This window comes from Melanotaenia boesemani, chromosome 12 (genome assembly GCF_017639745.1).
Source record: "Melanotaenia boesemani isolate fMelBoe1 chromosome 12, fMelBoe1.pri, whole genome shotgun sequence".
Lineage (NCBI taxonomy): Eukaryota > Metazoa > Chordata > Actinopteri > Atheriniformes > Melanotaeniidae > Melanotaenia > Melanotaenia boesemani.
Genome location: NC_055693.1, coordinates 30,410,887 through 30,437,569, shown reverse-complemented (window position 1 = coordinate 30,437,569; position 26,683 = coordinate 30,410,887). Strand labels below are relative to the sequence as shown.

At 38.6% G+C, this 26,683-nt stretch overlaps 1 protein-coding gene across 5 annotated transcripts in view; it reads right to left on the bottom strand.

Moving 5' to 3' along the window:
* gulp1a (GULP PTB domain containing engulfment adaptor 1a) overlaps positions 1-26,683 on the bottom strand; it is a 121,837-nt gene that overhangs the window by 54,552 nt on the left and 40,602 nt on the right. For all 5 annotated transcript variants that reach the window (XM_042001487.1, XM_042001482.1, XM_042001486.1 and 2 more), the window contains exon 2: positions 16,245-16,330. The gene's annotated coding sequence lies outside the window, so the exon portion shown is untranslated. The remainder of the gene's footprint in view (positions 1-16,244; positions 16,331-26,683) is intronic.

Below are 26,683 nucleotides of genomic sequence, written 5' to 3'. Positions count from 1 at the left end.
AGGCTAGTTACAAGAGGAAGATGGAGAAGCAGCTGCTGCAGCAGAGCATCAGTAAGGTGTGGAGATGCCTGGCTCTCAGGCTTCAAAAAGCCCTACTCACAGGCTGAGGGGGACCTGAATTGAGTCAATGATCTAAATCTACATTTCAACAGGTTTGCTAAAGCACCCATTCCTCCCCCCACGCAGCTGCATTCAAACACCTTGACACTTAAAGTACCCCCACAGCCCTTCACACCTCTGGCTCATTCTGCGAGCAAAGCACTCCACATCTCCCTGGACCTAGCCAACCGCCCCAGCACAGAGCCCCCCTGCCCACCCCTCAGCTTTACAGCAGGTTGGAAAGGAGCTGAGGAGGACCAAGGCAAAAAAAGCTGCTGGCCCAGATGGCATCAGCTCCAGGGTCCTTTACCCCTTTTTTCCACCATGTGCGGGTTAGCCACGTTACAGCTAAGTCGCGGCCTCCGCTGCTGTTCGCAGCCATTTTAGTCAATGTTTGTCTATTTTTGACGGAGCATGCACCCAGAATGCATCAAATTCTGCAGTTCAGATAGCGAAGACAGGAAATTAAGGGAGCAGTGTAAAAGTTTCTAGTAATTTTTCAAAATAAAAGCCCATGTGCCGATTTGCACTGCATGGACGACGAGATGTTTATCCTGGAAGTTGAGAATCAAGATTCTCCAATTCTCCTGTGATTTTGTGATCCTGCTATACTCGTGAGTGCTAAACACCTGACATGCTCCTAGTGTAGATTGCCGCCAACGGAGGTTGGAACAAAACCGTGGTGCAGCTGTAATGTGGCGCACACGCACCCGGTGAAAATGAGGGGCAAGTCCTGCGCAGATGAACTGTGTGGAGTTCTGGAGCATGTCTTCAACCTGAGCCTCAAGCTGAAGGTGGTACCACAGCTCTGGAAGACTTCCTGTGTGGTACCATTGCCAAAGACATCTCATGCCAGAGAACTCAGCAGCTACAGGCCGGTAGCTCTCACGTCCCATCTGATGAAGACACTGGAGAGATTGAGCCTGAAATAAATCCGCTCCATGGTGAGACCCTCCATGGATCCACTGCAGTTAGCCTACGAGCCTGGCATCAGAGTGGGAGATGTTGCTATCTTCCTGGAGCACCATGCTCTGGCTCACCTGGAGAAGTCCTGCAGCACTGTGAGAATCATGTTTTTTTGTATTTCTCCAGTACCTCCAGTACCATCCAGCCAGTGCTCCTGAAAGCCAAACTGGAGAGGGCTGTGGTAGACCTTCATCTGGCAGAGTGGATTCTGCACTATTTCACAAATCGGCCCCAGTTTGTGAGCACCTGGGACTGTGTCTGACCTGCTGACCTGCTGACCTGCAGCATGGGTATCTTTGTGGACTGGTGTCAGCAAAACCACCTCCTGATCAATGCAGAGGAAAAAAAGGAGATGGTGGTGGATTTTTGCAATCTGCTGTTCCCTCACCGCAGAAATGGACAAACATCCAGGGAACGAACATTGAAAGAGTGGACTCTTATAAGTACCTGGGTGTTCACCTAAACCATAAACTGGACTGGACTCACAACGCGGACGCACTGTACAGGAAGGGTCAGAGCAGGTCTATCTTCTGAGGAGACTACAGCGTTTTGGAGTGAAGGGGGACTCCTGAGGACCTTCTATGACTCCTTGGTGGCATCATCCATCCTGTACGGTGTGGTCTGCTGGAGCAGCATCACAGAGAGGGAGAGGAGAAAGCTGGACTAAGTCATCAGGAAAAGTCCAGCTCGTATCCTGGGCTGTTCTCTGGACTCAGTGCAGGAGGTAGGTGACAAAAGGGTCCTGGCAAAACTGACATCCATGAGTCCCACCCCCTGCAGGACCTCCTGTCTGCTCTGGAGAGCAGCTTCAGTGACAGACTGATCCATCCTCGCTGTGTGAAGGTGAGATACCGCAGGTCTTTCTTCCTGCTGCTGACTTCACAATGAACCCATGGAAACTGTCTTTACATATTTATATACGTGTTTATGAATATAATTATATACTTTACTGTACATATTATTATTTATTATTTGTGTGTGTGTTCCTGTTTAAAATCACCTGTGTGCGTCTGCTTATTGCAACTGCACTGTTGCAGCCAAGCAATTTCTCTACTGAGGGACTAATAAAGGTTTTCTTATTCTTATCTTGTCTTTTTAAATATTTCTTTCATTTTTTTTTTAAATTTAAAACCCTATATACATCTTAATTCTGATGTCAACATGTTCCTGAAATAAACACACAAACACAAAAAATGGAGGAAAGGTTAACCCAAAAAATAAAAAAGAAAACTAACAAATATAAGTAAGTAAGTAAATACAGAGGAGTTGTTCACCACTCTGTAAAACACTTTTGAGGAAAAGAGTTCACACATTTATGAACAAAGTTCTCATTATTTAAGACCAAAGATGTTTGGGACAAAATTTGCTTAAGAGAATCCCCAAAAAATAAAATCTGAATATAAAGGAGAATGCTGAAAACAGAAATACTTCAGTGATGGAAACTTCTGAATGAACTCTAAAACCAGATGTGAAAACCAGTTGGTGAGTGATTGGAGCTCCACGAGACGTCCACAAATGCAAGAAAAATAAGTAAATAATAATAAAAAAAATTGAATAGACTGTAGTAAAGGGGAAAATTGCCCTGGCCTGTTTTAATAATTTAACTCAGAGAGGTGAGAAAATAAACTGCAGGTCCTGCCGTGATAATTGAACCTGCTAGCTTTAACCACATTGTTAACAAATGAGGTTAAAATCCTGCTTTCTGTCACACGACACCACTGCATCAGTTTCATGTTTTCCTTGTTTCTTTTTTGTGTGTGATTGGATATGAATGGAGGTTGTCTCACATTGATTACTGGATCCTGAATCAAAATCATATGGCAAAATTTGTGAAATTGGTAATTAAATTCTATTCCACTTAATTAGTCGATTAAATGGCAGTCTGTTGCTCTATCAAATGGGGAAAAAACAACTGTGAAATATGACACTCATGTTTAATTTCACTCCCCTGTTTCTTGACAGGTGATTAAAGACAATCATTATCTAAAATAACTGCAATCAAACGATTATGTGATAATTTAGACAGCCCAATGTACCGGTGTGGCATGACACAGATCAACAGGTAAGCCAAGGGTAAGTGTTCTCAGCTTCAGATCCCACTGAATATTATTCACTTTTTAACAAAAGAAACACATCCAAATGTATTCAGTTTGCCTCCAAGCTATACAATAAGGCCACTCAATAGGTCATGAACTGGCCTTTTTGCTGATTCTACACTAGGAAGCTAATTAAAACAGTCAAGTTGTGCGGTATCTTGAGGTGAAAGCGGGAGGGTGTCTCCTAATGCCTTCTTGTTGCTGCAGAGCTGCACACTTGTTCTCCGCTGCTTAGAAGGTCACACAGCTGCCATGCTGTAATATTGATTAGAATAAATTAACTTGTTTTCAACTGTTTTCTTAATCAATCTTTAGTCACTGCTGCATAATTCTGGAGGAAGATGAGATCTATTCCACAGTCACACGAGTCACAGTCAGACCTGAATCTAAAACCTATTTAACAGCAATATGTCCTCAAAAGATCAACATTTTTAAACTGCATTGCACCTCGACATTGTCAAACTACGCCTACAGCTCATAGACCAAATGTAAGGAGGCTGTGTGTCCTTGCTAAATAGTTTTGTTAAGGTCTTAGATTGGGACATTTTTAGCAGGGTGATAGCTGCTTTGTTAAGAATAACCATGCCTTGCTTTAACCTCACATACCATCACCTCTTCGAAATGTTTTATTACAGAAAGTTGAAAAAATAATGACAAAAGTAAGTGTGACTGTCATGTCGCTGTTGTTAGGGAATCTATGACACATACCATCCTGGAGCTGGTGTATAAATCTGATCTGCACAGAATCAGATATTCTGGAACCAACTGCTCCAGTCATGGTAAACAAGCCGAAAATGTTCCGACACTGATCACCAAACCATCAACTTGAACAATTCTAACAATGTTTCTAGACTCAAAAAAGTCACACTGGGTGGTTTTTGTATTTAGAAAAGTATAGGAACATTTCCAAGGCTAAAATAATTAAATCCTGTAAAGTTATCATGAACTTCAACAACTACACGCTTGTTAAGGCCTATTTATGCTCCCTTACGTACGAAAATAGCAACGTCCATTTCAAACATTGTCATACGTCGCCGACCTCATACTTCCATGTGTGTTTTGCATTGCCATGGTTGGTAAGTCAATTCCTCCACCAGTGGGCGGTGCTAAGTTCAGAGTTCTCTCCTGCTAGTCGACCTCAGTTTCAGACACCATTTGGTGGCAGTAATGCATCACTATAAAGTTGTTTCCAACCACCCGACACTCCCTAAACACTCGCACATAGACTTTCTTTAAAAGCTCAAGCAATTCCTATAGTTGTTGTGTTCATCTTCATTCTTCTTCTGCTTTTTTGTTCCCTTCCTGATTCTCTTCTTCTCTGGTTTGTTTCTTTCACTGGTGGCATGTCAGCTATTCTGCTCATCACTGCCTCCCCGATTTCCGGTGGCATTGCTCCGTCTTCTGCGATGGGTAGCTCCCTGAAAACAGCCCAAATTACATGCTTAACCGACACAGAAGACGGACGAAACTGTGCATCGCTCCGCCTATCTGTCATCTGTGTTGAGCATGAATGGGCCTTTCAGGCATGTTGAGGTAACATGATTAAATCTTGCCAGAATGTTGTCATGTCCCTTTAACCCTCTGGGCTCTAGGCTATACATAATGGTCATTTGACTACTTTTGTTTTACCCTTTAAAACAATTTACTTTCTCTTGTCTGGCATTCTGTTCAGCACAACCTCACTTGTGTAATTTTTTAGTTATTTTTTTCATTGTGATGTACTGTATTAACACAGTAGACATAAAATCACACAAAATACATCAAATTTGAGTAAAAAAGTTAGATTTTTTGTGTTAAAGCCAAAAACATGTTTTACAAACCATTTTATATGTTAGAATGCAAAAACATTTGAAAATTTACTGTACAAATGGCGCAAAAAAAGTTATGAACAAAATGAAAATGCAGCAATGTCTCACATAGGTTTTATACAACTAATTACAAAACAATCAGATGTCACCATAAGATGCTACTTAAATTATTTGCAACCAAATTTGTTATGGTGTCATATAATTTTTTGATTGGTGGAAGTGATGCATTTTTCCACTGGTAGGAAAGAGGATGTGAGTTTTTTCTATTTAGGTTTATTTTTTTTTTTTTTTGAGGCACTGACAGTGTGCACCCTTAACCCTCTGGGTTAAGGGTGCATTCACACTGGGACAATTCTAAACATTTCACACTTTAATTTGCTTTGGTTTGCTTTCACAGAGCAGCAAACCTGGACGTCATGCTGTTACAGCAAATGCTCACTAGGGGGCGATATTCCCCAAAATGGCCGCTGACCAAGAAGAAAGTAAATGAAAATCCAGCTCTTTGATTGGCCAGGACCGAAAACAGCTCATTCTTCACAAGTAAACAATGGATAAACACCAAGTTCATGCAGAGTTCAAACCTTGTGCGGCTGTCACTGCATTCCATATCACTTTCTCTCTTTGGCTCACTGGATGGTCCATTTGCTTTCACACTGTAAGCGAACCGCACCAGAGTTCTCTTGCAAGTGAATTAAGACCCCTGGTTTTCAAGTAGGACAGTGACTGCTTCTTCAATGGTTCAATGCACATTCACACTGTTCCAGACCAGATTTAGTTTACAACCAAAACAACAATGTCAGTGTGAATGTGCACTAAGACAGAAGGTCTTGCCTGGAAATATTGCGTAGATAAAGGGTAAGCTACCAATTACAATTTCCCCCACAGAGTTACACACCACTGTTCCTGAGAAATTGTTGAAAATATCAGCAACAAAAACACATCTGTAAAACATGTAGGCAGTGTAATGTTACAGTCATGTATGCTTTCCAATGCTACTGGATCACCAGTGTTTATTGTTGGTGTGATAGAAGGCAGAAGCAGTCGGATGGAGTCCCATGACGGAGAAATTACTGACATGGATGACCAGTGAAGCAAAGCAGTCTGTGAAATTAACTCAGGTTTCTATGGAAAATTACACTTTTATACAATTTTATGCTGCTGTCTTCATGACGTTGGTATCAATGCTTTTGCAAATGAATATTTAATTAGATACTAAATTTTGGCATTAATACGACTTTTTTTTCTTTTGTTAAACAACCCTGACAGCAACTCACAGGGAATCATAGAAATACAAATTTATGAAAGAAAATTATAATAAATAAATAAATGACATTTTACTTCAATGTCTGCCAGTTCAGTTGGTTTAACAGATCACATTTTTAACTTATCATACCTAAGAGACAGGCGTTTTAACGTTTAAATAAGTCATTTTAAATCTACTACAGGGGCAAGTTCTTGGCCCACTTTGATCTATTTTTTTACATGTTGGTTCTCATCACACACAAGAGACAGGTGTTTTATATTTAAAAGGTCTTTTCAATTTAACTGAGAGAAAAAAAAAATCTCAAAGCTGATAGTTTCCTTTTTAAACTCATTTTTAGATTAAATGCTCCACTGTTGAAATATTTCCATGTGATCACATGAGGTCAACTGAAGCAGACTGAAGTATTGAGATTTAGATTTAGGAAAGAAACCAGGCGGGGGAACGCTAAGAAAAATCACAAAGTATAATCCCATTACTGCACCACTGTAATAAAGCTTCTTTCAGTGGTGTGGTTCCTATTTCCAAAGAATTCCAAGCCAACTAAGCAGAATCCTGACTGTAATGCCAAACCTTAATCTAACTTGGCAATCGCTGTTGGTCGCAAGAACTTCCAGGAATTTTCAATAATTTATTCACTAACACTTTACAATCAAACCTACAATTTTATTGCAAGTTTAACTTTTAAGCATATTTGTGAGAGAAAACTAATTTTATGCACATGCTGAATAAATTAGTCAATGTTAGAGGCTTTTTTCAGCTTCTGCAACAACCATTTGTTTACTGTCATGCCAGCCATCAGTACAGTAAAGTTTAATTTTCTAAACCAGTGAATTAGTGATTTGGCTTTAGGGGGTCATCATTAGTGTAAGAGTCAGTTCTCTAGTTTACACTTTGATGGAGCTTCCCAACTGGAGCAAGCATGTGAATTCCTGAGAAAAGGGAGCAGCTGACCAAGCATAGCATGGCAGCTTCACCAGAGACTTTGGATAAAGACTGTACAGATCCTTCAAAGGCCGTCATCCAGAAAAATTATGAATTAATGCTTACTGGGCCTCCCAGTGTAAGTATGCTCACTGTCTTCTTAAACCTAGTGCTGGCAGATCTTCTTTAATCTCTCACTTTTTTGTTTCTTTACTACCTTCCGACCTCCTAAAACCTTTTCAGCAGGTTGAAATTTTTAGCTTAAATGTCTTTAAAGCAGGTGGGCATTAAATTTTCATTTTTCAAAGCTTTTGAAAAATGTTTCATGTTGAATTCAAAGCTTATAGATCTTAAAGAAGGATCTAACTGGTCCAGTTATGGAGCTGATCCACCTAAAATATTGCCTCTAATTTACATTCTCTACAACTCTAAGATAACACTTCCCCCAATTCCAACATCAGATCTGGCCAAATCCAGAGAGCAGACACATTTGGGCCTAATCCAGGATACTTCTCGGCACGTCTGGCTCAGTTAAGGGACTGAAAAGTGACTTGTGGGCCACAAGTTGTCCAAATGTCATGAGCCAGCCGAGCCTTGTGGACCACTTGTGGTGGTGATGTGGCTGACTTTCTGCAGCCACACTCATATAGCATCAATGCTGTAAGTGTAGGTCAAACATGAGCCAAACTAAAGCTGCAGATGTGGGCCAGATTTGGGCCAAACATTTTTTTGTTATCTGGGAAATCATTTATACAAGGCCGTATTTTTCTGTCAGAAACTGATTCAAATGGACCGACTGCAATGCAGAGCTTGGCACGCTCTGTTTTATCAACAAAGGATTGTCCAAGTCATGTTTATTCTCACTCCAAATGCATAACAAGTCTGCACAAGGAAAGAGAGGATGTCTGTGTAAGGCCAAAGAGTTTTGAGACACACAAATGGTCTTTTAAGTTATTAAAAAATGTGCTAGAAGAAAAATAAATGCTTAAAAGAAAATGTAAAAGCTTCAGCTATGCCCTCCTTTTCTCTGTATTGTGTATATATACATACAATACAGAGAAAAGGAGGGCATAGCTTTATATATATATATATATATATATATATATATATATAATCTGCTCTTTATATTAACTGATGATAGCAGCTCATGGTAGCAGGTTGTAACTGTAATGTGCAACATTTTTTATCAGGTGGAAGTCACAAACATGGTTAGAGGAAGAGATGGAAAGATTTGTCACCATAATTAGAGCTTAAACATATCTTAAGACAGCCTGAACTGAACAAACCTGAGAAGCCAATAAAAATCCTTGGCCAATTTTCCTTTAAAAGCTAAAAATGTTAGCTTATTACTTCTAATCAGAGTAGTAGTCATCATACTTTATTAAATAGCATTGATAATTAGCTTTTGTTTAAGGTATTTATCTGCAAATCTGTACAGATCGGTAGTTTTAAATTGGTAATGGACCTGATATATTTGACATAAAAATGATACATTCCCATATGCTGAGTATCAGATCAACACCACCACTGCTAAAAGTTTAAAACCAGTTGCATAAAAGTCTTCTGAGGAGAGTTAGTATGCCAGTTTTCACAAGTAAACACAACTTCCAGACCTCTTAATACAATGTCTGTGTCATGCTTTGGTTATAATATTACAGACAGTACAACAGTTCCCTTATCAACCACATATTTATGGCTCTGTTAATAGCAGCCGGTTTTACAGAATTAAACCACTAAACTCCATTCCACTCATTTCTTACAAGGTCTGTGCCTTTTTAAGGATAATTTTATATTTGAAAAATGTCAATAAAGCTTTCGGAAGCACTGAAACAGCCTTGCTGAGGGTAACAAATGCTCTAATGGCAGCAGATGATGGGCTGTGTTCAGTCTTGGTGCTTCTACGCTTCAGTGCTGCTTTTGACATGATTGATCATGACTATGGAACTGGGTTGAGATTTCAGGGATTGTTTTAAAATGGTTTATATCCTAGCCTGCTAACAGAATATGTTGTGATCCAGCAAATAATTTCATGTCTTATCCTAGAAAATTCGGCATGCCCCAGGGGTCAGTCCTAGGACCACTTTTATTTTCTTTGTTCATGCTTTCCGTCTTATGTCTTTCTTTCATTCTGATAGCACACAGATGTACTCACTTACCGAGTCCAGCGGACTATCCTGGTGTGAATGTACCCTAAGTATTCATTGATTACTTTTACAGCACTCAGTAGTCTCTGTGTCTTCTATTTATGTAAACTCTTAGAAACTTACATCCCTGTACGAGCCTTGCAATATCTGTACTGGTCACTTGGCAAACTAACGGGCACAGAGCTTTTTCCATCTAGGCCACAGAGCTTGTCGTGATGCTTTTTATTTTACTTAATTTTTTTCTTTTTTGGGGAAAGGGATTCACTTTAACTTGCTTCTTTGGATCTGTTGTGTTTATGAATTGTAAAGCACTTTGTAACATTTGTTTTAAAAAGTGCTCTGTAGCTAAAGATTATTATTATTTTTTTATTTATTATATTTTTAGATCCATACTACTTGACCTTGTAGTTATTTCTGTGAGATCAGGTTGAGAAATGTAAACATTTGTCTTTTCTGCATTAATTCAAAGACTATATGAAGGACTATTCTGACACAATCAAGACTCACAGTGATGGAAAAGCCAAAGAGAGGCAAACAAAGAGTTATTCATAATGTGAAATTTATGCTCTGTACTATGGTTTCAGATTGTATGTGAGCAAAACAAAACCAGCTGGAGCCCAAAAGCAAGATAGATGAGATACGGAGCTCCAATCTAAGCAGGCCAAACAGTCACTCTGACCTTTCATTCTTCACAGAATATGACAACTTATGAATTCAGGGAATAAACAGTTGAAGTGCTTATTTCTCATAACACGATTAATTCAGTAACTTGAAGCACATCATAACTGCGTGAGAGAGCATACAGTCCATAGCTTAGGAGCTCACACTGCAACAAATGAAGGCCACACCACCACACACCCGCACTAATGTTGTTATCAACAACTCATCAGCATCTCAGAATTCCAACTAAAAAAAAATAAGCAAAATACAAATAAAATAACAGAAGTAAGAATTCTGATTTAGTAGTCTGCCTATTGGGACTTGTAGAGTAAATTCTTTAACAACTGCACCATACAAAAGCAGATTTTTTTTCAACTTCCCACTAAAGCTAAACCTTGAAGTTGAAGGTTGGTGGGGATAAAAATGAAATTGGATAACTCCACTGGTTGCTGTCTCCAGCATAAAACTAAATTAGAATACTTTTTATTCTAAAAACCTTCAGGCGCGACCATTTGGCTGGATATTGCTGATTTCAGAGATTGAAGCATTAACATGAGTCTGACTCATAACACCACCAGTCATTAAAACACCATGATTCCTCATTGACTTGTGTTGCTCAGTTAGCAGTCCTTTTGAATTATGGTGTTTTTACAAAAAAGAAAAAAGGAGACCTGTGATGCAAAATTCCTGGATTAGTGAGGAATATAAAATGTGGAATGAGCAGACAAAGATCTCGTGCTAATATAAAACAGTCATGCAGTTTATAAGACAAAGTGAGGACGGCCGTGTATTTCATCTATTGCCAAGGTCCAAAGTTCACTAAAATAACTAACTTGCTGACTTTACCATGAAATATAAACATGAGACATGATTGAAACATTTTTATTATTATTTTAAAGGAAAGGTTCATTTTATGAGAATTCAGTCAATTAATTTTTTTCTTCAAAATATTTGGTAATTTATCTAAATGTCTGTTCTTGACCAAATTCTTTATTTATCATGCTTTACTTATTTACAGTTGGGAGCTCCGGCGTCACAACTAGTTAATATCAGTCTAAACCTAATCATTAAAAACACTGAATTAACGCCTCTTAATTACTCATTTTCCCCCATGTGGTATCAAAAATAGTATTCAGTATCATTGCTAGTTGGGAGTGTGACATAACTTTACCCTGAAAATTAAAAACTGTATTAAATTTTTAACCTCTATTTAACCAGGAAAATCCAACTGAGATTAAAACAGTCCAACGGATTCCTGGCCAAGAGGCAGTAAAACTTAACATACAACAACATGCAAACAAACAACATTAATATAACACAGGTCATGAAAAACAATTGCAAGTTATTGAGGCAGTCTCTGGTTTTGAAGGCATTAAGGTCAATAGCTCAGCCTTTCTGCAGGGAATGGACTGCAAGTAAAAGGTGCTGCATGAACAAAACTGTTCATTTGATCGTAAGGACTACGAATCAACACTTCTGTGTGATTAAAGCACAAATGTAAGAGGCAGTAGTCCAAGCATAGCCCTATAAACAAATGTTTACCAATGACCCTGCCTCCTAGTGGCCAGAGGGGCCATCCCACTTGTGAGTACAAGTCACAGTGATGTGTCATGGCTCTCAAGTTAGTAATAAACTGCAGACAACCATGATAAATTTGAAGACATTTGAAGACAAGAAGACAAAGCATTCACATAAAAAAGATCACCATAATCTAGCACAGATAAAAAACATGCAGTGACAATACGCTGTTTTACTTCAACAGAAAAACACAACTTATTACGGAAGACAAAACCCAATCTCAGTTTTTGTTTTTTCACGTTTTCTATGTGTGGTTTACAAGTAAAGGAGTCATCAATCAAGACTCCAAGGTGCTTGTATTCATGAACCACCTCTATGACATTCCCTCCAAGAGTGGACACGTAAAGTTGGGTAAAGTGTCTCCTATATCTTAACTGCAATGAATCAGTGTTGACAGCAATCAATGGGAAAAAGCACCAAGAAAAGATTGTATTTGGGAGAATTGTGATTAATTTCAAAAGCAAAAAACTTTTAATTTTCTCCAGCTTTTATATTTGCATCTGTTCTTTGCAGCTTCAAGCCACTTCAAAGTTAATTATTGCTTCATTTTTACACTGTAGGATCTTTTCAGTCAATTATTAGTAAGCCATTTCATGTTAACAAGTCAGCAGTGTACCACGTTATTTACTCCTTCATGCCTATCTGTCTGCTGAAGGCTGCTGTGAAGCTCCAATCTCGAAGAAAGAAGGATGAGAGACATAAACACTACTTTGTAATCTCCCAAAAACAAAAGTAAACCTAATACTTTTTTCTGACACGTTTTTGCATCAGTGTTATCGAGGGTTTCCATTTTCCCTTCACAAGGGTCGCTTCACAACTTGAATTATGTAGAACAGTACCACTTGTCTACCTACTCTACTAAAACATCTGTCCGATAGTAAAAAATATACCAACATGACCAACCTCAAGCCCACAAGTGGCAGAAGTGAAAGCTTGGAGGATGTGCTTGTTGCTGGAGTGCACTGCACAGCTCCAACCAGCATGAAGAGGAGAGGATGCTGTAACGGTGAGCTCTTAAAAAGATAAGGACATCTTCCTGGCATCCGTTGAGGGTGAAGCGACCCTGCAGGTCACACTGTATTTCATCTGGCTCAAGGACGTCTGTAGTGTCTTATAAACTGTTGCAGTGCAGAGAGATGTGAAAAAGATTACTTTATAGGTCAATAATGTGGATTAACTGAAATCCAGGGGTGCTTCTGGTGGGTGTCTGACTATATTATTTAAAAACATGGAGAGTGAAAAGAGAGAGATGTCAAAGTTGAAGGTTTTGCTTTGAACTTCAATTTTTTTTATCCCTTTTGACTGATAAAAGCCAACGCTAACACCTAATAGCATCTCTTTATAACACAATAAGAAGCTTTTAATAAAAAAAAAGATGTTAAACAGCATCCAGTGCCATGTTAAATGATTCCACAGAAGTCAGAGGAATCTATCATCCAATCAGCATTGAAGGGAACACAATACTCCCAAGCACACACTCATTTCCACTCAGGGTTCTCCATTCAAGGCTGCAGGAGGGGGCACACCTTGATATTTCTTTAAAGAAACACATTTACTGATTAAATTTTTCACATGGATGTGCAGAGACTGCTTTGCATCTGACAACTGGAGAGCTCATGTCGAGGTGTCCCTGAGCAAGACACCGAACCCTTAATTGCTCCTGATGGGTGGTGGTTGAGCGCCTTGCATGGCAGCTTCCGCCATCAGTGTGTGAATGTGTGTGTGAATGGGTGAATGTGACATACATGTAAAGCACTTTGGATAAAAGTGCTATATAAGTACAGACCATTTACCATTTAATGTAATAACTGCGATTATTAGAAAAACAGCAGCAAGGTGTCATTTTAGTAAACAAGAAGCGTCAACTTCTGCTACTGAGAGTCGAATCTTCAGAAGGGACCAGTTACATGAGAGGGAAGAATGGGACCATACCATTATAAGAAAGGAGGGGGCACACTCTTAGACAAAAAGGGTGCGTTCACACCGGGACAGCCTGGGTAACTCCAAACAAGCAAAATACCTTAAAATTTTGCAACTTCCTTTGAATTAACTTGCTTTTACGCTGCAGTTTATCCTTGGACAACGTCATGCAGTTACAACAACTGGTTACTAGGGGGCGACATATCCTGAAAAGACCAACGACTAAGAAGAACGGGGAAGATGATCCAGCTTATCAATTGACTACGACCAAAAACCTTTCATTCGATGCAAGTAAAAACTGGAAAGTTTATGCAGTCTGGCTTCTGTTTTTACTTTAGTGTTCACACCTAATGTGATTTTTCACCAGAATCTGTCCAGTATGAGCAGCAGGAGAGATAATCCAGCATGTTCTATGTCACGCTCTATGCCACCATCTCTCTTTGTTTCACTGTAAGGTCCGTTTGTTTTCACACTGTAAGTGCGAATGTACACTCACACTGATACAAGCTATCTGTACTATCCACGGAGGCGGACCGGGGCTAGTTTAAACCAGAGCCAGTGTGCATGCGCCTACATGTAATAGTGTGTGTCAGGAAAAAGTGGAGAAATGTGTGAATGTAAAAAGTCTTAATGTTCAGACTTTGGTCTTATTTATTTGATTTGTTTGTTGTGGTTCTGTGTTCAGTTGCTCATTTGAAGATTTGATTAAAACATTAAATAGTAACTGAATTTTTTTAATGAAAAAAATCATCAAAATGAAGTTTTATGTAAACAATAAATATAAATTTGCTTACCAACATGCAAACTTATTCATAACTGCAAAATTAAGCTATAATAGAAGCTTTGAGTGATACTAAATTAAGCGTTGTTGTGAAGACATAAGAGCCAGCTCCTCTAAGGGAGCCAAACCAAAAGAACTGAATCTTTGAAAAAAGCTAGACTTCCCATTACTATGACCTGAAACAACACAATAAGTGATGAAAATGTGTAGAAATGACAGGCAAAAGGTGCTGGAAGTAGCATTAAAAAGAGGATCTGAACCTGCAGAAACTGGGCAAGTGGTCATCTCTTACTGCAGAGTTGAAGGTCTACGGTGAAAAGATGAAGAGTTGATGCAGCTAAAGGATCCTATTAGACACTGAATGACATTCATCAAGCTTATTATCTTTACTTCCTGCAGGCGAGAGCTTAGCATAAAGCTAAAGTTTAAGTATCTCCTTAATAAAAAATAACACTATAACTAAAATGTATGTTCTTTCAATTACAAAAAAGTTCATTAAAGAAGAAAAATTAAATATGAAAAAAAATCTCATATAAACCCACAGAAAATAATTAGTAATCCTAAACGAAGAAACATTTTGGAGCTGAAAGAGTGCAATCTGTGGAAAAAGCTGGACTTCCATCACTACAAACAGCCTGGCAGGTACATTGTGATAACATCTCTAAGGTGTCATGGTTACAAACTTGTCCACCAGTAGGAAGGGGTAGTTTTTGGTTGTTTCATATCCCCCAGAATGCTGAGGATAAACTCCAGCAGAGTTTGTCACAAAGGATTAAATCAACTTCCTTAACCTCCTGAGACCTGAGCTTTAGTTTGACTTTAATAAGAGATTTCTTCCAGCATTTTGGGATTTATTATTATACACATATTTTTAATTATTTTAATTTTAATTATATATGCTGATGATGTAGAAATAAATAATTAAATTGAAGAACAAAGTCTCTTCTGACATCACCAAATGTAAGTCTATGTGGTGAACTGGTTCCAGTTTCACAGAATTTAGTATTACGGTGCAGACAACAAAATCTGAGATGTCCTTGTATGAGGACACTAGGCAGGTTTAAAAAACAGGGTTAAATGTGTTTGGTATTTATCACTGTGCTCTGTCACTTGTTTGAGTCAACCAGCTCAATATCTGCCTTAATTTCACTTACGGTGACTTGAACTCATTCAACTTGTGGCTCAACCAGAAGGACCCACCCAACTAGTGGGCAGTGTGCAATCAGGCCACGGGAGCTGACCAATCAGAGCAACTTAGGCTCTGAAATCTCTGAATATGCAGATGCAAACAGCAATGTGCTATTTTATTAGGGAATGTAAGGTACTTTAAGGTGCAATATATTTTCGTACAGCTGCATTTTCAGCTATATTCACATGTTAAATGAAAATTCGTAGGAGAAAATAAGATGAAACAGAAGCACAGTCTCCACCTGGGTAACAAACCTTGAAGATGTTTGTACATGATCACCTGAGCTATGCAGTCAGTTGCTCTTTCCTATCTCTGTACAGAGTAGAGGTATGTCTGCACAGAGACAGCAAGCCCTAACAGTCTCAGAAGAAGCTGCTAGTCACTTTTCAGGGATTTTTTCAAGAGACAGTACAACAGCATGATGAATGGAGTTTATGGACTGATATTTCTACAGAGTGGGGTGTGTTCCTGATAGAAAAAAAGCAGAAATGTCACAGTTAAGTTCATATATGGTCAAAGTTGATGTATTAACACTTAGAAAGGCAAGAAAATGTCACCACACTCCTCTGTAGGTTTATTACAAAGCAAAGTAGACCTGGTGAGAATATGCACAGCTGCATAATGTGTCAGGATGGGATGTGTGATTGCTGCCACATGCCCTCTGCTGTCTTTTAGTCCCACACTCCCACTGACATCCACCATTCAGAACAATAAGCACATGCACACGCAGGATTTGAAACAGGCTGTATAATGACATAATGATAATGACACATAATTATATCATCACAGCTCTGAAGATGGCGGATAAGGAGCCTTACTGTTATCGTGGACTGCTGATGTTCAGGTTTTGAGGTTGTGCTTCACTCATCTAAACGCTGATGGGTGCTCATTAGTGCTGCATCCGCTGTGGGCAGAAAGACACAAGAACAAATCGGTTGAGACTTTAAAAGATGAACCCGGCTCTGTACACCGCTGTAGTAATTACATTAGGCAAATGAAAAGAAAAATATAAAAATGGATGCAGAAATCCATCATTTTAACTTTGTTAGAAAATTAACTTGTAGCCTGAAAGAAGTGCTTGTTTTGCAATTATAAATGTGGCCTTGTTTACAAGGTCCAGTACTTCCCACACTTAATTACAGTTACTGACAGGTGGAGGAAGGGTGAGCCCACACTTACAAGGCAGAACAGACCTTGCCAACATCCCTGGAGAGTTCAAGTACACATAACAAACATCAACATATACAATCAGGTAATGTACGTAACCTCAGAGCGCTGTGGAAAAGTTTAAACACTTCATTTCTTCAGTCTGTGCATCAGACTTTCCTGTGATGAAGCTAATGTTTTCTTTCACGTCTGCTTGGTGTTTGGGTTTTGCATCTAGCTTCGCTTTAGCACATCTTTTCCTACACCGTCAAACCACCTCTTTCTTATTTATGTCACCCTCCTCTTCTTGCCTGCTACTTTATGAGTCTGATCCCAATTCTTTAAAACCATCTTCTGTTGACACCCCTCCTTTACTCAACCCACCTCCTTCCCATCTCCAGCTCTTCCTGACATCCTCGTTAGAGTCTGATTGACATAAAATTTTTGAGGCTAATTCTGATATTTGGGTAAAAATAAATTCAGATAACTGATTAACTGGCTGATTATTTTATTACTAGGGCTGGACGATAAGCCCAAAACTTGTATCACGATATATTTCTTAATTTCGGTCGATACGATATAATTCTGATATTGATATAAACAATATAAAAGCCTCAAAAAACTGCCAAAAATGCCCACAACAGATGCTGTAAAACTAAAAATTATTTTGCCAAGTCTATGAAAGTCCTCCAGTATAACCTTTTAGAAATAAAAACTGTACAATAAATAGGGAGTAACTTAAGCTGCTTTAGCAATGCAACATAATGTGCAATGAAGCACGTGTCACTATCATAACACATGGCAAACAGAATTAAACTGAAACTGGAGGCATGCTAAGTCATTCTTAATTTCACAATGTTAATAAGTCTAATCACTGGCCGACTATGACTCATCCTCTGTAGGGGACCCATAGACTGGATTTTAAGCACCAAGCTGTTTCTTCAACTTTTGTACATCAGTATTATTTTACATTATTATCTTCTTATGTAATTTCTTCTTACTGAAATCTTACAGGACATAATAGCCATGTTACTGTATACCGCGATGCACTCAGCCCCAGACAGACGGCCATTTTTCCATCACAGAAGGACAGAAGGACAGAAGGACAGACGTCCAAGATGCCAACAACACAGGGCTCCAGAGACGATCCCACACGCTGGTCAAATACCGACTGGTTGAAACGTTAACTTGAGCTTGCCAGTTTTATAGCATGAAAGATGAGGTGCTGAAAACCACTGGTGGAAAACAAGGAGAACTGAAAGGACCAACAGCAGCATCAACACAGCAAAAATCAGCCCAGAGCTCAGCTTGTTCCTGACATCTCTCAAGTTCTCTCAAGTCAACACAGATGAATTATTTAGTTGTATTGTGTAGTTACTTGCACCCTGTTAGAAAAACACATGATATGTTTAAAATTTTCTTCAGGTTTTTTTTTTTTTGGTTCTTCAGTTGATAAGCATAAAACATTTTTGCATTAATATGTTGAGAACTATTAGCCAAAACATTGCATTTCTCATCGTGGTGAGCAGTGGCCAAAAATGTGGAGAAACTGCATAATTAAGTGAACAAAAGAAGAGTCTGACAGTGATTTCCTGAAGAAATAGGAACAAATCCGGCAACGACCTGAACCAGGACCTGAGAGATGCATCTGGACCTTCAGCTGATCCATCTGCTGCTGGTTGAAGCCTCATCAGAAATGGTCTCAAAGTAAAACAGAAACAGGAAGAAAAGAAAAATAAAAACAGGTCTGACGGAGGGATAAATCCGCCCCCGAACCCAGAACTCATTATTAAAGTAAAGTGGAATCATCTAGACAGAGAACAGAACAAAAGCCAGCGGACCTCCAAAGAAGAGCTTTAGAAAGTCCTTCAGGAATAGTTCTCCAGATTTCAAGAAGACTACTTCAAAAAATTCGAGTAAGCTTTTCTAAGAGGGTTCAGACCTTCAAGCTGGTTAGAACTGTACATTACACACTGTGTTTCCACTAATGTTTGCATGTTACAGCAAACTGCTAGACCTTTTATCTTCATAAAAACGAAGAAAGCCTCAACACGCTCAGTGCTGGAAAGTGGGTTTTTATGGCAAACAATCTGACTCGATTCTCTCCACAGATGAAAAATGTTCGGCCTCGTGTTCAGTTTCACAGCATATTTTTATTCATACGAGCCATCCAATCTATAGCTCAGTGTCAGCTCGGGCAGATTTGTGAGCTGTCAGTGTTCATTAATGGTTCAGAGAAAACAAACATATTGATCAATCACTCAAAAAAATGCAATTTTGAAAGACTAAAATCAATGGCACGCCTCAGTGGCAGATCTAAACCCAGCAACTACAAGACGACTGAGCACGCTCACCAGAACGCTCGTCTCTGTGCTTCGGCTTTTTTATTCGGTTTCATATCTGAGCGTCAGTACTTTAAGAAAGGACGTACTCAAGATTAAAGCTGCCTGTCTGCACACTTGATAAATGAGGGACAAACTTTTCTATTACCCGTTACCTTGTACTGTTGCATAGTTATTGTAAGAGCGCCTGAGGAGTTGGGGGGAGGGGATGATGAGATTCAGAGATAGATGTGAGAGGCATGGAGTATTATGCAGGATTTTCTTGATCTGCACTGCTGCAGATATATTTTTGTCATCTAAAAGAAACATTTCTGGTAACAGAAATCCCAAATTATACTTCATTTAATGTGAAGTTTGCACTTTGCAGAAATCTGGTATCCACCCAGAAGCAGGACTTTCTACAGAGAAGCTGCTCTGATGAGGAAAAGGTGTTCACTTTTAAATTCAAAATGAAAACACAGAACTAAACTTTTATTACTTCTTAAGACTTATTTTCTCTAAATCTACCTCTGTCACTCTCCATTTCTTTCATTTCTATCCCTGCACCAACAAAGGTGACATGATCAAATTTATCCCGTCTGCAGCTGCAGGAATAATAAAAAATGGATTACTGTTATGAGGGGGGGGGGTTGCCTTTTGGCCTCCGGTGGTATGCATTACACTGAATAATAGAGAATAGAAAAGTAAGCAGCTGTCATTTCCATCTACCCTTGAACAAAGAGGGGAAACAGGAAAAGTGTTTAGGTTGAATTCTGTTCTGTGAAATTGACTAAAATTTCATTTCCAGGTCATCAACTAGTCCAATATTTATATTAAATGTAGTAAAATTACACGGTGACTGATACAAAAGGAAACACAGTAAAAACTATGAAAAGGAGGAAAACAATCACAGCGGCGGAGGATCAGAGGAGCCCTGAGCTGATGTCGGTTCATGCTGGTTTTTCACATTACAGAAAGTCAATCATCCAGAATAATATGAAGGATGAGGTCCTGAAGACCACGCTAAAGGAGCGTACCGGATTAATCCTCCCTCACACATCCTGACAGCCAGGCGGAAAGCTGAGTCTAAGCACAACTTAAAGAAACAAACCTTGATCTGGAATTCCATTTCAACTTTTTTTTCTTTGGTCCCATTTCAGATGATTCACCAGTCCACAAGATGATGCCAGAACAAAATGCGCCAACATAAATGATTCAGTTCTAAACAAGTCAACCAAAACTCAAACTTAGAAGCTTCAGAAAAGTGGAATTTATGGTGGTGCTGATCAATCTCACACATAAAAAACATCAGCACGCCACCAACCTATGCCTGGCTTTTGACCTGCTTTCATTTGAGCTTTTAAATAAATAAAACAGAACCCCCTAATAATAATAATAATAATAATAATAACAATAATAACAATAATAATAATAATAATATCACAGCTACAGGAAAATATGGAGAACTGACTGATAACCAATGACCAGCGATGAATATGATGAAAATTTCCAGGAATTATGAAAAAGTTAAGTTTATTTTATAGAGCATTTCATCTACAAAACAAGTGAAAGTGCTTTACATAAAACATTAAAAGCATTAGAGTGGAGTGCAGACGAAGCATTAAAAGTACATACATGAATAAAATCATATTAAGACATAATTAAAACAATATGTAAAAATCATAATAAAAATATAGAATAATTAAACTAAAACAGTTAGAATAAAGCAACAGTCTGAAAAAGCAAAGATGTGGTTCATTAAAATAAACTGCAAATTAATTCATTATAATGGTTCATTTATCATTATATTTAACCCGTCTTTCTCCACAGAACATATCAGAAGCAGGGTTTGGCTGCATGGACTGTGATGGTTTTTCAGTTTTACCTGAGGATGGGGGGGTGCTGGTCTTAGTTTCATGACTTTTTAACCAACCTATCTCCAGACAACAGATATGGCTCCTTTTCTCTCTGTCATCATGTTCAGCTGAAACGTTGCATATTGTAAACAATATGTTCATTTTAGGGAACCGTAGGTTATGATGGAACCCGATGACTTAACCACCAACTTTCAAGACCAAATCTCCAAGCTTTTTATGTTTATGCCCTCCCAGTTTGGATCTGGTTAAACTGGTGTGAACGTGGGCTGCTTTGCCTGAACCATGGTTCTGAAGGTGTGTCCCAATTCAGGGTCTGCACACTTCGAAGTGCGGATTCATCTGCCACATACGTCATCGGGATGCGTGAAGTACTGTCCCATTTCACAGAATTTGAAGGAGCCTCCAAATCCACCCTTCAAATCCGCACTTCGTTTGGCCTCAAACGAAGGCTGCTGGTGATGCAACCTTCGCAGCCTCTTTTCTCCCAGAATTAATTGCGCTCAAGACGGTGGTGTATTCTGTAATATTTGATATTTGTAGATTTTTAAGGGGTTGATGAAGTGTGTACCGGCTGAAAAACAACACAGCCTCAGACTGTTTTTGTTGTTTTTTTTTTACTGTTGGTGTTACCGGTCTGTGTTAACGTTCACTGAAGTGTCCTATGAGTAATTTCAGAGGTTTAAGTGATTCAACATCCTACGTTGTTGCCATGGGAAACTGTCCCATTTCACTAACGTTAAGCGGACACTATGCAGCCTACCCTGAATTGAGACACACTGTGAGACTCCATGTTTACTGGTGCAGCAGTGAAAAACGTTCCCCCTTCAAACACTTTCCTATTGCAGAATGTTGTTTTAAACCGTTGTTTGGGGTATAAGACAAATTAATGTTTTAATAAAATAAAAACTGGCTTTGAGACAGAATTCACATACATAAACTATTTCACTGTTCTTCAATCATTTGTTTTAAAATTTTTAGGATATTGATTAGCTTATTGTTCAGCCAAAACCTAATTTCTTAGGAGCTTCATTTTGTTCATTCCTTTAGCCTGATTGCTCATGTTTTGTTTACAATCAAAGGACTTGCAAATCGTTCAATTCTGCTTCTACAAAATGGTACCAAAGAGCTAACTCTTACAATCCAGCAAGAGGATTATTATAGGTCTGATACTAATGGAGTAAATCCAAGAGGGTTCAAGGGTCAAAGAAATATGCTCACTGAATAAATGAGATAAATACCTGCTACCAGTCCTTTCCACTTCTCCAGGCACAGGTCGGTGAGATAGGCAGTCAGAAACAAGAATCAGTGGATAAGCAGATCTAGAGGATGGATGATTTCATGTTTGGAGGGTCATGGTAGGCAGCACTTACCATTATACTCCTAAATAATAATCCTAAACTTTTCTAAAGATCTTGAACCCTCTTCTTCCCTCTGAGCTCTTTTGAGTAAGTTTCCTGATTGTGAAACACCATCATGTGGGCAGCAGCACAGATACAGAACCAAACATGCTGGAAGAGGAAGATAAGAGACAGGGGATGTAGAAAATACACCAGGCTGGCTCTGGCTCATCTTCCTTCCTGTGGGGAAGAAGCATGCCTGTGCTGGGCAGATGTCGGGGGTTTTGTACTGAAGGTACACGTTGCCTTGTGCATCTTAAAACCTCTGCAGCTCTCTGAGCTACACACAAACAAGCTGCAGTCTAAATGCACCACCTTTCAGGAAACATTTCAGACAGCAGCTTGTTAAAAAAAAAAAACGTAACCATACTAAACATTTAATCCTTCATGGTACATTAATGCTCATAAGAAAGGAATTTTTTAAATGTGTGCTTTTTAATAAATAATCATTTGATACAGGACTGATTTCAGCTGAGTGATAAAAAACCTTAGAAGACAATGTAAATGAACAAACATCCTCAGTCTGAATCACATCAGCAGCCATAGGAATAAGTAGTAAAGCTTTATAAACAAGTTATTAAGACTTATATTGTATATTTTAGTCCTTTTAAGTAAATTTTTAATATTTTAGTCATCCACTTTATAGTTTTTTTTCCAAGTATTTTAGCCTTCCAATTAATTTTAGTGAATTTTAGTCATAATTTGTTTTAGCTGTATTTTAGTCTTTTAACTTTTAATTAAATTTAGCTTTTCTTGTCCTTTTATGTTTTTTAGCTGTGCAGAATCTCTGGCTGTGTGCATTGTTTTTGTTTTTCTGCGACATGTAAATGATTGTGGTGCACCGCCACAACAAAATAAAAGCAGAATTATGACTTTTTTCCTTTCAGATGTTACAAATGTAAATGACATTGTATGGATGCATCCGTATAAACATAAAGTCCATATTTGTGCACATTTACGGAGCATAATAACAGCGTGAACTTGTACTCAGGAAATGTGACACTGATCTGCAAATAATAAAATTTTGTCTGTCTTTATGTGCAATGAACAACTGATGGGGGTATTTCATTTTTAACGTGAAACTTCGTTTGTGGCAGGGCGGGGTTGTGCACACAGTAGTGTCCGTGTCTGCAACTGCCACATGTGATGTATACATTTTCGTATTTCTCAGCACCTTAATCAGCTTTTCATTTCAGTGTTACAACCCGACTCTGCTAGGATAACAACAAAAAGTAGAACTGTTGCAAGGTTTTAAAGGTGACCACTATATAAACTATATACACAATAACATTAACCTGTCCTATCCCAACTCCACACTAACTCTAACTAGACTAATAAACTAACTAAAGGAGGAGCCACAAAGGCTTTACAAAAACTACACAAACCAAGACTACCAGTCAGAAAATAAACACACAACCAAACAGTATTAACACTACCGGATAATCACACATAAACCTCCAATAAACGAACGAACTAAGCTATCACTCAATCTTAATCAAATATCACCAAACAATCACAAATCCAAGCAATCTGCTACTGAGCGGTTGCAAAAGCAGTGACTGGTCCACGGATTATCCAATGAGGAGGGTGAAGGCGAAGGTCCAGCTGATCCCAGCCAGGTGACAGCAAGCAAGCATTTACATGCAGAACGGGGCACAGGCGGCTACAGCAACAGCCGTAACAATCAGTAACAGTTATGTTCAGAAAACCTGAAGGATGGCAGGCAGTTTTCTGTAATGAATCATTCTTGTTTGCATTTTTAGATAAGTAAGCCAAGATTAAAATATTTTCAATCGAAGAACCCGAGGAAGTGTGTTAGGTGTAAGATAACAGAGGTTCAACATTCTTGATTTACTGACACTTAATGTTCTCAGGTTCTGAGGAATAGAAGTGATATTGATGAGTACCCTGGCAGGTGTGATATTTAAGTGTTCCAAACATGAACTGTGTGATGTTAGCGATGGAAAAGAACAAAACACTGTTACCTGTTTGCTAAACAGTCAGAAGTAGTGGGGGAGAGAAAAGTGGAGGCAGAGCAGAGAAGAGCAGCAGGAAGCTGCAGCAGAACCTTAAAGATAGCTCTTCTTTCAAAAACCAAGACAAATCAAGTGCTCTCAGCCTGGCAGCAAACTGTGCCGTTATATAAGGCTACATTTTGTTTCTCTTAAATAAATCATTTATTTAAATTATTATCATTATTATTATTATTATTATTATTATTATTATTATTATTATTTGGAGGGTGGGATGGAGCTCACACAGTTTAAAAAATGTTGGAGGAATCCCTGTATGTACAGAACATTGTCAGTGTTTTATGTGTTACATAAAGTGGATTGGATTGGATGTACAACATGAAAACAACATGAAGGTATGCAGAAATAAGACAACTGAACCATAAAGAGTATGTCATGTGTGATATGACAGACATCTGTAGAACAGCTGGAGCACTCATTACAGGTATGTATCTGTTCTGCTTGAATTAATTAAATCATGATTCATCCAAAAATGATCCAAAACACCTAAAGATGTATTTTGATGCGTATCAGTGTTGCTTCTCTACATCCACACCTCACTACAGATCCATTAATAAGCACAAGCACTGAGATCAAACTGAATTATCAAGCGCTTACAAGAATTATAAGAGCTGCAACTTTTCACTATCACTGTCAGGTTTAATGATAAAGAACATTAAAACTGGCCGTTGACTGAAGCGCTGTAAGTAAACGCAACTGACGCATCACAAATGTCGAGATACACAACAAACATTTCATTAAAATTAAAATAACCAAAAAAAAAAAAAACAGCTGCAGCCATGAAATGGTGACCTGGCCGACTGGGATGAGATGAAAGCATAAAAAAAGCTTTTCAAAACCATCAAACATTAAATAGGTTTTAGTTTAGATATCTGCCTCAGTTTAAAAAAGCTATTTTTGACCACCGAATTGTCTCACTGACCCACTTCAGTCATGTACATGAGTTAAACAGAAGCCTACAAATCGCCTGTCATGGCGGCTCAACAAGCTTTTAGTTCTTTACTGGAGCTTTAGTTTGCCTGCAGAGTTCAGTTACAGTCATTTCCATGATGGAGTTTGTGAGGGAGCTGATACTGCAGCTCTAACAACTGGAAAAACACTGAGGTTGTCTGTGACTAAATAAAGTAACCCAACAGCCAGGAAAATATGTGTTCATCACAATTTGGAACAATGACTACATTCCATCGGTGGCTATTTTACCTCATGTAGCTATAGGCTGAGGGATGTTTGAGCCAACGGGCCCCTTTCACTGAGGAATGTACATGTAGTAACTGCGAACTGTGGTTTCTAGAAATGTTAAATGGCAACATAACACCCAGGAGACTGAACTGAATGAGGCAGTAGATGCATAGCTATGAAGTTTCCTTCTTTTTTCAGAGTTAGAGGGAACTGCTGATGGTGCACACACTATGAATTTGTCTTATACCACAAACACCAGTTTAAATAGACTAAACAATGTTGGGAACTTGATGCTGTGAGAAACCGTTTGAAGGGTGATCTTTTTTACTGTTACACCACTAAACATGCAAAGCAAATGTTGTTATTGGAGGTGTTAAGTGATGAAAATGGACATAGAAAGTTTAGACCGTTAAGCTGTATTAGATGTTCAAGGTTAAACATTGTGACAGAAAATAGAAGCTACAGCTGTTGTCTGGAGATACTTTGATTTTAAAAGTTCAGATGTGGAGCTAAAGTTGTTGCAAAAACACCTTACCCACAAACATGTTGGGGACTAGGGCTGCAACTAATTAACCAGTCGACTATTGTCGGAAAAAAAACCTACAGAGTGAGACATCGTCTTCTTCCCTATCTCTGTTGAGTAAAACAATTGACATGTGCAAAAAAAAAAAAATTACAGAGTGACACATCGTCTTCTTTTCTTATCTCTGCTGAGAGTTGCACATGTGCAATAAAGTCCACCAGGGAAAAATATGGCGGCCGACCATGGAGCAAAACGGTGGCAGAGGATGTCAAAAGTCTGAAATAACTTCACGTTAAACTTACAAAATAAATTAAATACATGTGAGATGCGTACCACAGAAGTACGTCTGCAATGCTCGAACATTTAAAAAGGAGGCAAGTCGGACTTACATAAGAACCTTATGCAAGATTTCAAAGCTGAAAGTGAAATAAGAGCCATTTAATAATTATGAGATACATAATCCGATTAGTTGACTAGTCGTTTTAATAATCGGTGACTAATCAACCATCAGAATAGTCATTAGTTGCAGCCCTACTAGGGACTAGCAAGAATGTCTGAAACTAAGATCAACACCCTGGAGCCTATGACAAAAAAAAAAAAAAAAAAAAAAAAAAAAAACGCCAGCAGTGGATTGAGATAACCAATGGCATCACAATCCATACAGTCAACGTGTAGCCAGGCTAAAAAACACAGTGAAACCAACTTTTGGTCATACCAATATGCTTTTCAAAATTGGTTGTGTTTAATTTTTTTCTACATAGATTCTACAGACTGCAACTTA